The sequence below is a fragment of the Rousettus aegyptiacus genome, unplaced genomic scaffold (assembly GCF_014176215.1).
Source record: "Rousettus aegyptiacus isolate mRouAeg1 unplaced genomic scaffold, mRouAeg1.p scaffold_m13_p_15, whole genome shotgun sequence".
Taxonomy (NCBI): domain Eukaryota; kingdom Metazoa; phylum Chordata; class Mammalia; order Chiroptera; family Pteropodidae; genus Rousettus; species Rousettus aegyptiacus.
Window position 1 is genome coordinate 50,601,272 of NW_023416290.1, and position 13,794 is coordinate 50,615,065.

Below are 13,794 nucleotides of genomic sequence, written 5' to 3' on the forward strand. Positions count from 1 at the left end.
TCCTACCATTCAGTCTCCCAGCACCTTAAAACTGGAAAGGAGTTTGAGATTGTATTACTCAGGGTTCTACAGAGAAATAGTACCAACAGGATGTATATGCATGAGCGTGCACACACACACAAGCACACGTGCACACACTCTCTCTCTTCATATACTTTTTTTCTTTTCTGAGGAATTGGCTCTTGCAATTATGGAAGCTTGTTGAGTCTAAAATAAATCTGCAGGGTAGGCTGGCAGGCTGGAGACCCAGGGAAGAGATGTAATTCAAGTCCAAAGAGTGTTTGCCAGAAGAATTTCCTCTTGCTCAGGGGAGGTCGATTTTTGTTCTTTTCAGGCCTTCAACCGATTAGATAAGGCCCACCTACATTGTGGAGGGCAATCTGCTTTACTCAAAGTATGCAGATTCAACGTTAATCTCATCCAAAAATACACTCACAGAAGCATCCAGAATGATGTTTGACCATATACCTGGGCAATGCAGGCCAGCCATGTTGGCACATAAAATTAATCATCATCATTTAGAGTACAGCATGGGGAGTATAGTCAATATTATTGTAATGGCTGTGTGTAGTGCCAGATGAGTACTAGAGTAATCAGTGGGATCATGTCTTAAATTCTATTTTAAAAATAAAATTAACCATTATTGGAGTCATTGAATCTAGCCCTCTCACTTGACCTTGGAGTCCAGGGAGGCTCAGTGATCTGCCTGTAGTTGAGCAGGACTTCAGGGCGTGTGGGGTGCAGATAGAGATGTAGATATCTGTGGTATCTCCCCACTGGGCTGGCTTCAAAAGTCCACACTTACATGTGTTTATCTCCTTGAATTGTTCTGTGAATGGTGGTGGTCTGATGATTAAAAAGTCCTTCCTAATGGCTCATCTCTGGTTTGGGCTGGGGGCGGGTTATGTCTACTGCAGAGAAGGCCAAGTCCAGCCAAGTAAGATGTGTTTGTCCTTTCCAAAATCAGGAAGGGAAAAGAAGAGCTACGGAAAATTGTTTTGGGGAGATTCATTCTCTGCTCCTAGTTTATGAGAGAGAGAAAGCATATATTTTTAATTTTTAAAAAAGATTAGATGGGTTCCAGGTGTTTCCCCCATTTTTGATACTTGCTGAATAATTTCTCTGCCACTGACATAGCCACCTGTCATTTCAGCTCTCTTTTCTCTCTCTTTACATTTAGAACGAATCTCCAGTAACAGTGCTTTTTTTTTTTTTCTCTCTCTATCTCTCTAATCGGTGGCCATTGTTTTAAAATCACACCTATGAACCCCAGATCACCTACGCTCTGAGACCACTTCCTGCCTAGGTAGGAAGTTGAACAGATTCTCCAGGATCAAGCCCTGCGGTAGCCTTTGGCCTCTGCCCACGTTGTCCTCTGGTGGAAGCCTTCCTCCCTTTGTTTGGGAGCACTGTCCTACTCATATTTCCAGGCTGGGGTCACCTCAACCACATGTGCTTCTTGCATGCTCTGCCAAGGCACCTGGCACAGGGGCTGAGGAAGGCCTGAAATCCAGCCCACGTTCCTCTCATCGAGCACCGACGCTGTCAGCCCAGGGGCAGGGGCGTTTTTCTAATTCATCTCCCTAAAGCAGGAGCCTTTTCCAAATTTGTTCGAGGGCATCCTCTAGACTAGCAGAGGCCCTATAGGTCTACCTTCAACGTTGCCTCCCCCACCAAGCCTTCCCTGACCCTCTCAGGCAGAGGTAGGTAGGCCCTTCCCTTCTGAGCTCCTGTGTCACTTGCTCGTTTCTAGGTTGGAGTTCGTAGCAAGCTGGACGATTTGGTCTGTATCCTTTGTCTCGTATTCATCATGGTGGCATGCTCAGCTTCTAAAATGTGGCCTGGACAATGAGTGTGTGCTCAGTGTTTGAAGCAGTCGGCCGCATGTCTCTCATGGCTGGTGCTGGGGCTCAGGTGCTCGGCTCACTGAATTCCTACCTGGTTATCCCTTGGCCTCCTGCTTTGTGCTGTGGTCTGTTTCAGTTCCGTGGAGACTCTGCCTCTTCTTAAGTTGACGTTAACCTGAGGACTTGAGGTCATCCAGACAAGCTCCCTGGCCCACAGGCACTCAGAATTTAGGATGGGCACGGCCTCGGACATCATACTGCAGACAAATGATATAGGCAGCCACCCTTGACTTCCCTTTTCTGTCCTCCCATGAAACCAGTCTGGATCAGATATTCTTCTACTGGGCTTCATTTCACATGGTGCTTATCCTATTACAATGTTTTATCATATATGTAATAGGCTCAGTCTTCTTTTTTTTTTAATTTAGAGAGACCGCTACCATTTTTTGTCCCATGAAGAGTCACACAGTGGTCCTCTTATTTATGTGAATGTAAAGCTCGTGGATTCCTGTCATCTGAAGAGTAGAGTTTAGCAGGTCACTTTAGCAAAAGCCATCGGACTCAAAGTTCTGGAGGGAGGGGTGGGAGAACCCAAGTGAATAATGAGCCTCAGACTTCAAGAAGGGGAGGGGCTGACATCCCAGCTTCTGAGATCTTGAGACTGGAAGTTCCAGAGCTCTTTCGGGATGGGTAGGATGGCTCTGAACGATCTCGTGACAAGGAAGCGGCAACGTTGCTTTGGAGAAGAAATCATCTCAAGCAAGGGGAAGTCTAAGCTGGGCCTTGGGCTCCGCAAGGATCTGAGAGTTGGTGGGGGGAGGGCCGAACTAGCACTGACTGTGGCCCATGTGGGAAGTTTCTCCTGGCCGAGACACCTGGGCTTGGAGAACAGTGGCTCAGCAGAGGGATCATAACATAGGGACTTACCAGTTATGTGCCAGGCGCTTATAGGTCCTACGGAGAATACAAAGGTGAAATAACTCTAGTTCCTGTCCTCAGGGATCTGATGGTTCGTGGAGCAGAGACACAGACTAAGATCTATAATAATGAATCCACTCAGGTATTATATTATAGAATACAGAGGAGGAATTCATTTCGATCTGAGACTTATGGAAAGCTCCAGGGTTATTTTGGACAAGGCGTTACAGGATGAAGCTCATTTCGATACGTGGACGAGAAGGACATTTCAGGCGTGAAGACATTATTATTCAGAGGCATTTAAAGAGTATCTAGGCAGACCGAAGGGCAGGCGGCAGCATGCTTTAACAGGCTCACCGGAGACCAGTTGGGAGAACGGCTGGACTATCTGCCCAGGAAAGAGGGCATGTCCGTAGACATAGGCTAGAATAAGCTGCAGTAACAAACAATTCTTAATTCTTAGCGGCTCATAGAAGGTTTGTTTCTCACCTACGTCGTATAGATATTGCAGTTTATTTGTAGGCTCAGTATCCTATCAACCCAGGATGACAGTGTAGTTACCAGTTTGAACGCAGGTAATCACTGAGACGGAGGGAAAGTGAATTCTGGAGCGTTTTAGCCTATAATTAAATGTCTGCTGAAACTTATCACTTCCGGTTACACGCGTTCAGCTGGAACTGGTCACGTGATTCTACCGCTTGCACAGGGCTCGGAAGTTTAATTCTACCTTGAACCCAGAAGGTGGGGAGACAGAACCTCGGTGAGCAGTACTAATTGTTACCCCAGATGGTGAGATTGAAACCGCATGAGGGGATGAGATCGTGGGCCTGCAATTCGTTCTCTGATAGTGAGGTGGTAACGGTGGACGGTCTGCGTGTGGGGCTGGGATGGGGGTGGGGTTAGTGTGCAAGCGTGTGTGACGAGGAAGAGGGCCGCCACCTTTCTTAATTTTTAAAGGTTTTCTAGTTCTTTAGTATTTAATATTTTTGTAGCGATAGCTAACCAGGACACCTGACTAGACACAGTGTCTCCTTATCTGAACCCTCACAATGTTTTCCGTGGCCTCTCTTTTCCTCCCTCCCTCCCTTCCATCCTTCTTTCCTTCTTAAGGTTTATTTCAAATGATTTTTTTTTTTTTTAACTTGGGCTAATTTTAGATTTACAGCTAAGTCACAAAGACGGTACAAAGAACTCTCAAACACGCCTCGCTTACCCAGTTCCTTTCCCCTAGGGCTACCATCGCATATTTCCAGTCTTAGGTTTCAAGCCCCTTCCTGACCTAATGTTTTCCTAGTGTTTCTCAGAGAACTGTGCCTGGTGGCGGTCCTATCTTGAAAGCTTAAGCCGTGTTTTCTGTAGGTCGTAGACATGTCCCGGCTACTTTAGAGGACAGTAAAGCCAGCCCTCCAGAGGTCAGTGAGCTGAAAAGACAGAGGAACCCCTTGGGAAACAGAGTGGAGGTGGAGGTGCCCAAACAGCCTGTCCGAGGGCCATGGGTTGGTGTGGGAAGGAAGGTAGGAAGTTTCTGAGCTCGGCAGGAAGTGTGCGATGAAGGGCTTTCTCGCTCTCTGTTTGACTCGGGGAAGAGGGGGTGGTTATATGACAGCAGAGTCCTACTCTGTGAAGGACAGCGAGCGTGCAGGCTGCAGTGCTGAGTGGGGCAGGGCAGAGGTGTAGGTGAGAGAACGTTTCTTGCCGAGGCAGGAAACAGACTCCGTATGAGACAAGAACATGATGTTCTCCAGAGCATGTGAACATCTTCTTGGGGACAGCCGGGAACAGCCTGGGACAGAGCTAGGGAGAGGTGATAGTGTTAGGGGGTCACACGTTTCTCCCCAAATTCTGTGTCGTTGCTGTTATTGATACCCTGTTGTACTCTCCAGGCCGGTATGGCTGGGCGAACATGAGTCACACTTGTGTGTTGGGCTCTGGACACTTGGTAAATGTTGGTGACTTACTGCCCATCACCCTCTCAAGTGAGGGAAAATCCCCAGAGGCTGGGGCCAAACAAGATGAGTTATATTGGCCTGAATACCTCAAAAGTGCAAGTCACTCATTTGAGACAACTAGGTGACTGAAGGGTCATTCGTAGACACCAGTGGTCTGACCTCAAGGCTCTCTGTCTGAGAAGAGGGGCTTTTATTCAGGACGGGACACCATACCCCACTCAGAGGAGGAGCCCAGGAGATTAGGAAGTTTGATGAGTAAGGCTTTCAGGAATGAAAGCACAGATTCAGAGCTTCCAGGGCCTTCCAGGGACTATCCCAGAGAAGAGCCTGAGAGCTTGGTGGAAGTCTGTATATTTTGGAAGATTATCCGTGTTATTGTCCGTTGCTTAGTGAGGCTGCAGGCTTGTCTCTGGGGCCAGCGACAGGCTGAGACACACAGCCATTCTCAGGAGAAAGAGCACCTGCAAGGTTAGCTACGGAGAAAGGAGGTCCTCAGCCTGGGTAGGGGATGCTGGGTCAGGCAAAGAACTGGCCTTGAGGCTCCTCCTTTGCAGGAGAAGGTCTGTGCTGGGCTGTAGCTACTTGTTGAGTGTTAGAGCCCTTATATCTGCTCCCTGCTTCATTGCAATTAGTTTTGCCATCTTGGTCACCCCTTCCTGGCATCCCCATCTAGAAAGCTGAGTTGCTTTGTGTTCTTCATCCTATAATGAGTAAACTTATACTGAGGGTCAGATGTGCTGTGTACTACTGTATTGGGTGCTTTATAGGTATTTTCGCATTTACTCTTCATAATGATCCTGTAAGATGGGTATTACCTCTTTTGTTGTACAGACAAAGAAACTAATGCTAACAGGTTAAGCAACACGTTCAAACCTAAAACTATGTCCGGCGGCAGAAGCCGTATTCTCTCCACATGTCGCTTCATAGTGTTCTGTCCTTATCATCCCAGGAGATCAACACCTGTCCAGGAATGGTTCCTAAGTGTCCGCCTCCGAATCGCCTGGGCCGTTGTTAGAGAGAATCGCGGACTGACCCATGCAGTCAGAACCTCTGGGACGGGGTGCCTGTCGCTTGCTTTTGCGGCAAGTCCTGCAGGTGATTCTGACATCGTCGATGCTTAAGAGCACAAACCAGAGCTTAAGAGCACACCCCTCTTGTGGTCCATGGGCATCTCTGAGATTGGCCCAATTTCTAGAATCGCTCTCTAGATTGTCGCCGCCTGCTCTGTAACCCATAGTGAAGGAAGAATGAAACAGACAAGCCATGGATCAACACTCCATGGGTGGCTTTTAAACGGAATAGTAGGAAGGGGAGCTGCAGGGTCCCCCAGACGGGACACTGGGACACGAGCGGGGGGATGGGCGCTGTACCCTTTGGAGGCCGTTTTTGCTAAGCATCATTCCCGTTTAGAAAAAATGTTATACATGTTCTAGTTGGCCTTCAGGAACTGGTTCAGAGAAGACTTTGGTCCACATGCATGGCTGTTGAAATCAACTCCCATTTATTGGCTATCTTTCAGGCATGATGCTAAGTATTTTGCTTGTATTATCTAACAATGCCATGAAGTGGCTATTAATATTCTCATCTGGTTGACACAGAAACTGAGATTTGGAGGAAAGGTTGAGTTACTTGTTTAAGGTCACATAGCTCAAAAGTACTGGAGCCAGAATTCAGGTCCAATCCATGGTACATGATATGTCTGACTCCTTTAGAATACCAAGACTTGGGCCCACTGAGGTTAACTGTCTTCTGATAGTTCTGGCCGAATGGATCAACGGACCCTTTAGCCATTTGACACTTATATTTTATTGAACTTCAGGCTCTGCTGGGTGCTGTGGGGCCCTCACAGGATAAGAAGAGATACTGGCTACTAGAAACTCACAGTGTAATTTAAGAAAACAACTCGCATGCAAGAAACTATATTTGCTCAAATGCGCTTACAGAGAGTTTTGCTCAGTGGGCCTGTGCGTGTGAGAGTATGTGTGAGTGCACGTGTGTGTGTGTCCGTGTGTGCGTTAAATGGGGGAATGGGAATGGGAAGAGAAGGAGGAAGAGCTGCGGGGGTAGGAGTAGGGAAACGACGGATCTCCAGGACCTGGTTCAGTGGGTCCCAGAGAACGCAGGCCCGCCTGGCAGTGACATAAGAGGGTTCTACGCGGAGCTGATGTGCAAACTCAAGCGGGCAGCATGTTCGTCTACCTGGGGAGCTTTTAAAAATACCAATGCCTGGGCCCTACCTTAAAGAGACTCATTTAATGGACCCACCTGGCGATTGGAGACAGGCAAGTAGTTTTTAGAAGCCCCTGTCATGATTCTGATGGCTATCTAGACGGAGAACTGGGCAAATGCAGGCCTTCCCAGTATCTCCTGGGCCCCCTATTTTGAAAACAAGCCATATATCTTTCAACAGACTTTTTGGTGCTGGGCCTCCTTGTTCTTTCGTGTGACCGAGAGGTCAGATGACCACGTACATGCCTGCAAGGAGAGGCCGCCACCTGTTGCTGCAAATCTGGTACGATTTCATCATCTCTTTGCCCTGTGTGTTTTCAGTATCTTATACCTGCATCTGGATGAATGATTTGTTGTTTTCTGCTTTGTAACAACTTGTACATTCCCAAGGGGACGGGTGCTGTGGTTTTTGCCCTGCAAATACAGGCTGCGTGAGTTTATTTATAGGAAATTGTGATGATTACCTTTGATTGTTATTGACCGGAGCAGGTTTCTCATGCCTCATCTTTCCTTAATTTTAAACAAGCCACTTTATAAAGGCCAAGTGAATCCTAACCACTTCAGGGGCATTTCCCCCTATGTGGGAGCGTCAGTGAGGTCTGAGCATGTGGTCAGAAATCTCCCCAGAGTAGTTAAAAAGATAGAAAACCTGGGAGAAAAGTGCTTTGTAGATGTATCTGACAATGCATTAAGGCAGTGGTTTTCAATCTTGGCTGCACATTAGACGCTTCCAGGGAGCTTAAAAATCAAAATCAAAGACAGCAAAAAACCCACATCCCTTGGAACAATTGAATACGAGAGTCTGGGACATGAGACCTGGCGTGGGTATTTTTTAAAGCTCCTCAGATGATTCTGGTGTGCAGTCAAGGTTAAGTGAAGGGATAATAAATAAGAGGGTGCCCCAATAAGTTGCAAGGAAGAAAGAAGAAGAAGGCAAGGTTAAGGAATAGTCATATACAACAGCTTTGGAATGTAAAGCTGTTAAGTCCAACCAGTTCCAAGAGATCAACTTAGCCTTAACAAACTGATGGCCAATCTCCAAACACCCCTGTGATCCCCAGTTCATGAGCCATGTGCATCACAAGGCCCAGGGTACATGTGAAGGCTGATAATGAGGGCAGCACCGCTTGTCTCCTATGCCCCTTGGAGCAGAGAAGAAGGGAAAAGGAGCTTCGAGATCACCCTGATCTTCTACCCGGCCAATGATCCAAATGGATCACTGCCAAGAGGGTTAAGAAAGCGCCGGGGTTGGGGAGTATGCGATCGCTCTTCTGAGAGGGCCCTGGCTTCTGCATTTGGGGCTCTGCAAGGGGAGCAGATGCATGAAGTGACAGACAAGACATGAATCCATCGCCCGAGGTCTTAGGTGAGCAGGTGTGGTCTGTTTGGTCAGGATGTAAACACTCAGCCGGGGATACTTTTGAAAACCATTTTATTTTGTGACAATTTCAAACTTGCAGAAGAGTCGCAAGAATAATACAAAGAACTCACACTGTTTGCCCAGATTCGCTAATTGTTAACTTGTAACCACAATTGCTTGATCACTCCTTCCCTCTCTCTAGATGTACATAGAGAACCTCAGTGGTTCAGAAAACCCTTTACCCCTAAACACTTCAGCACATATTTCTATGAACAAGGACATTCTCTCACATAACCACACAGTTGCGGAAATAAACGAAGACCCACCCAATGAGAAAAGCAAAGTCTATTCATAGTGAGCTTTCCGGAGAATCGGCCAGCGTCACTTGAATTCTGGCGGAGACTCAGAGGCAGCAGGGGAGTCGGGGAAGCTTTTGGGTGAAAGTAGTGGAGGGCTCCTTGTCCTCTCTGATGGGAGGCTGTCGGCCTAAGGAAGCCAGAAGCCGGCTAGTGGTGGGACATCCGTGTAATTGGTTAGGGCTACATGTTTGGCTTTCTGTGACTGGTCCTAAGTTGGAAGCAGGGACAAAAATCAGTCAGTAATCAAGTCCTGGCCATTTGGGGCTGATTGGGGCAGAAGTTATTGTTTCGCTTCCTGGATTGGCGCTAGAGAGAGCAAACTGACTGGCAGCAGGTGGGCTACTTGGGCTGTTGATTGTAGATCCTGGACCGGTTTTCTGGGTTGTGCTTGCTGCAAGTTGTGGGTCAAAGTTCTGTTTTCATATATGAACTGGCCATTGTCCATATGTATATTCAGTCTTGCGATATAATCATCAAGTTCAGATTTCATTTGGGGATAAAATACTGTCATCTAACTAACATACTCTCTGTATTCAAATATTGCTTTTCCCCAGTCATATCCTTGCTGTTGATCTGCCCCGCCCCCCTGCTTCGCACCCCACCGGTCCAAAATGCAACAGAGTATCATACATTGCATTTAGTGGTCATGCTTCTCAATCTCCTTTACTCCGGAGCAGTTCCTTGACCTTTTTTTTTTTTTTCCATCTTATCTTTCACAGCCTACAGGCCAGCTGTTTGTAGCCATGGTCCCTCCAGGCCTTGCTCCTTAAGTCTTGTTTTAAAGCCTCCAAGAATTGTTTGGATTCAGGCAGCTTAGGTAACAAGATAATCAGCTCCGCAGCCAGGACATGGACAAAGTCACGTCTCCGTGCAGGACGGAGTAGAAGCTGGTAAACAGAGAGTGGTACCCATGGACATGTCCGTTAGCAGCTAATCCTTTGCAAGGCCAAGAGAGTTTGTGAAACATGTTTTGGTTCCATTTGTGGGAATGCGTTCTTTCATCAGCTTAGCGTCCCTCTGCTCTTTATGTATGTAGACACTGTTTTCCCACCCTTATCTTCCTCTCTGGGTCCTCACCACTCCAGTTTCCCATCTCTGCAAAGATGCCAGGAACATTTTCCAGGCCCTGAGTGGAGAGGGTCAGGTCAGGGTGCTGTTCCTACAGGATGGGGTACGGTGGCAGCCATTTGTCCCAGGACGGTTGAAATTAGCCTGTGTTCTGTAAGAGCATCAGGGATACAGAGAAGGTTGTGTTTTGGGCTGGAATGGTTTTGAGGCAGGCCTGCCCATTTTGCAAACATTCACCCCATAGTCCCTTCAAGCTACTGTCAACAAGCAGTTTCTGGGTCTGTCAACACCCTGGATTATCGTTAAAATCCTCTGTATCTTCATTCCTTTTAGAACACTGATCAGTAACAAGTTTTTATTTATGAGCAATTGGACTAAAATAAGTTTGTTCTGTGCAGTGCTTAAGGTGATAGTCTTTGGTGTCTGATCGTCTGGCTTAAATCTTTTCTTTGCTTTTTAACCACGTGTCCCAGGGCAAATTGCTTAACCTCAGGTTCTTTAGCAGTGAAATGCCGGCAATCATAGCTGTTTTAAAGGGTTAGAGCGAGGATTAACTGTCATGATAAATAATGGCATTTAGCACAGTGGTTGGCGAATAATAAGCCCTCGTTGAATGTTAAGTATTATCGTTACTTTGCTTATCACTTAAGTGGAAAGTTAAAACTCATTTGCTAAAACTCATTTTTCGTGGCCATTGTGGAAACAGTGTGGGTTTTGGTGTCACCCAGGGGTAGATTTAAATCCTGGCTGTGCCCTCACTGGCTGCGTCTTGCTGGGCAAGTGAACCTTCTCTGAGCCTCAGTGCCCCTCATCTTTAGAGTGGGAACGATAACTTCTTCTTCTTGCAAACTTGTCACGTCCAACATGGATGCTTAACAGAGGCAACTGCCAGTTATTCTTTTCTCCTCCTCCCAAACCCTCCTGGCTCCACATCTACTGAGTCTCGTTTCTCAAACTGGAAAGAGAGCAGCTCACTTTGACCTGCGTCAGAACCGCGATGGGACTAGAATTCTTTAGGGTCATTATTACTGGCGTCATTTACCATTTAGGATGCATCTGTAAGATCAAGAGCTCTCGGCAGGACAGACTCCTTGTAGTTTTTGCTCAGGTCAAGCCAAGAAAAAAAAGTGAAATGGGAAAAATTAGCTTTTCGTGCTTCATCTACGCCTGCCTTTCCTTCCGGTGCCTCCCAAATAGCGGTCCAGCGTCCTATGCTTCCTCCTGGTCCAGCTGGGTCTCCCACTGGATTTTGCCTCTCCTTCAGAAAACCCTCATCTTCTAGACCTTTCCCTTCTCACCACGCTACTTAAATTACCCATTGTCTTGTGGCATCCTTTAGGGTCTGTGAGAAAATGGGCAAACTCAGCTGAGAGGCTCACTTGAGCTAAGGGGTAGTGCGTAAGAGTTGATTGAGTCACTCTTTTCAGGGAATTTGTTTTTATTTTAAACAGAGGCCTTCGGTCTTGGAGCACTAGACATTTATGGGTGATGAAAATTTCCAAGGTTTGCATACCTCATTTTGCTGTCAACGTCGAGACTCCTCAGTTAGCAGTAGACCCTGGGTTAGAAGTCAAGTCTAGATTTCCAGTACGGATTTCTTCCTGTGAGAATGAAGTCATGATGGGAGTTTTGGATTCCAAAGTGGGCAAGTTGGGAAAATAGTTTGGATCATATGGACTGATCTGGTACCCCCTTTTCTTCCCCAGGAATCCTGGGTTGAGGGCTATGATGTACCTTAAATGTAAACCACACTTCCAAATGTGCCAGTAATGGCTTGGGAGGATGAGTTTCATGTCTCCATTTTTTCTTTTTTTTTTTTAAATTTAGCTTTTAAGGGGGTTTTATTTTCCAGATTTTAAAAAAATACATTTTGTTGCTTTGCACAGGTCAGAATAGATATTACGTTATAGGAAAGGTCATTTTTATTCTAAAATCAAGACATATTCAATTATATCCACATTAAGAATGAACTCTCCTTAATACCTGAGTTCTTCTCGGGGACCCAAGCTAGTCTCTGTGGCTCTGCTGAGCTTCTGTGCATGCCTGGTAGAAAAAAGGGCCACACATTGCTTTAAACCCTCTCCTCTCACTGTCGGTGAGCCGGAGACTTCAACTTCAACTTACCCTGAGGGAATGTGCCTGTGAGGGCCCTATAAATTATGAAACTGGAACATGAAAGATAATAATAAAATCATCACTTATTAGTGCTCTGGACAGAACGAATCATCACATTGGTGAGGCAAGGGAAAGGTGCAGAGGGAATGGAAACTGGGAAGGGTATGTTTTGATGGAGGAAGTGGGTTGATTGAAGAAAGATTGAAGAAAGAGGAAAAAACAGTTCTAGAGCTTTCAGGTACTTCCTTAATAAGCCACTTCAAGGTGAGTAACCTTAGTTTGGGAAAAACTGAGGAACAGAAAAGCAAAATGAAGACAGTGGGTGAAGTAAGGAGAGAGGTATTACTTAAAACAGTGTTGGGAGAAGGTCAGCGAAGTAAATTTAACCTATTGTATAAGTTTGCTAGCATCAACCCCATATTCGAAAAGTCCACTTTGAGCCCTGTCGAATGCCCACTTACATAGTATTTGCTTCTTCGGACTGGTTGTGGGAAGAGGTGAGTAGTCCGTCCACTTAACTTACAGAGATTTTTTTTTTTTCTCTTTTTCTTGTTCCCAAATAAACCTCCAAGCAGGAAAGAACATGCAGACCTTGACCCGATTCATGTCTAACTAAAGCAGGACTGTGGGAGTCCAATGCCTGTAAATCAGCTTTCCTATCTGAACTCCTCAAAGAAAGCCTTCCCCAAGGCAGTTGCCTCAGCCAGAGCTCACACGCACTGACCAGCCCTTTGAAATTCTGTCCGAAGATAATGGCAGGCCCAGCCGGCCTGTCTGAGTGAGGGCATCCTGTTGTCTGTGATATAATCCAGAAGAATCTCCAAGGTGACTGATAAGATTTGCTTTTTAGAGGAAAAAAAATGTATAACAAGGATTAAGACACATTTCATGTTGTGGCATAAAGAGCTCTTTAATCTTGCAATCTAGATATTTCAGGATTCTAAAATTAGGAAGATGGTTAAGTCTTCAAGTTCAATTTGGAGTGAACTATGAGTTGAAGAAGATTCAAGCACCACCATCTTCTCTACTGAGTTTTTTATTGACATAAGTTTTTCTTAACCTTGAGTTTCAACCAGATTTTAGGCAAAAAATGGCTAACACTGGATCGTTAGGGGCTCGAGTCAAGGACAATTTGGGGTAACAGAGTGAGGGAAAGTCTAAGTGCATGTATGTGTTTGTTGTCTAAATTGTGTATACAAATCTTTGTTTTAGTCCATAATAGAATCACCGGGGGTGCTTGCTTTAAATGTTTGCTTAAAATATTTCTGATGATCAGAAATTTGGGGTTGAGGTATAGGCTAGAACTTTACATTTTACACAGTTTTTCCTGTGATTCTAATAGACACCAAGAGTTGCTTTTAATGAGACTCAGCTCTTAAATTCCCAATATCTCTTTATCTCCAACCTCAATTTCATATTCTTGAGAAGGACTGTGATTGGGTTCGTGTTCCAATTACTTGTTGCAAATAATGAGTTACCTCAAAACTTAGTGACTTAAAACAATGGTTTTATTTTATCTCATGATTTATGCGTCAGGACTTTGGGCAGGGCTCAGCTGTGTAGCTCGTGTAGCATTAGCTGGTGCTGCTGACTTGGGACTGAAGAAATGGGACATTCCAAAATGGCACATGCACACGCCTAGCAGGCTGTCCCTGCTTGTCAGCTGGGAGCTCAGCCAGACCACCAATGGGGAGACCTCAGTTCCTCTTCTATGGGTCTCTCCACAGGGCTGCTCGGTGTCTTCACAGCACTGCAGCCAGGTTCCAAAAGCAAATGCTCTGAGGGACCAAGTAGGAAGTTGCAAAGCTTCTGACTTAGCCTCAGGAGTCCTACAGCATCACTTCTGCCGTATACTGGTGGTCAAGAAATTCACTAAGACCAACCCAGACTCAAGCATAGGTGGAATAGACTTCGCCTCTTGATGTGAGGAGTAGCATGTGCAGAGGGAG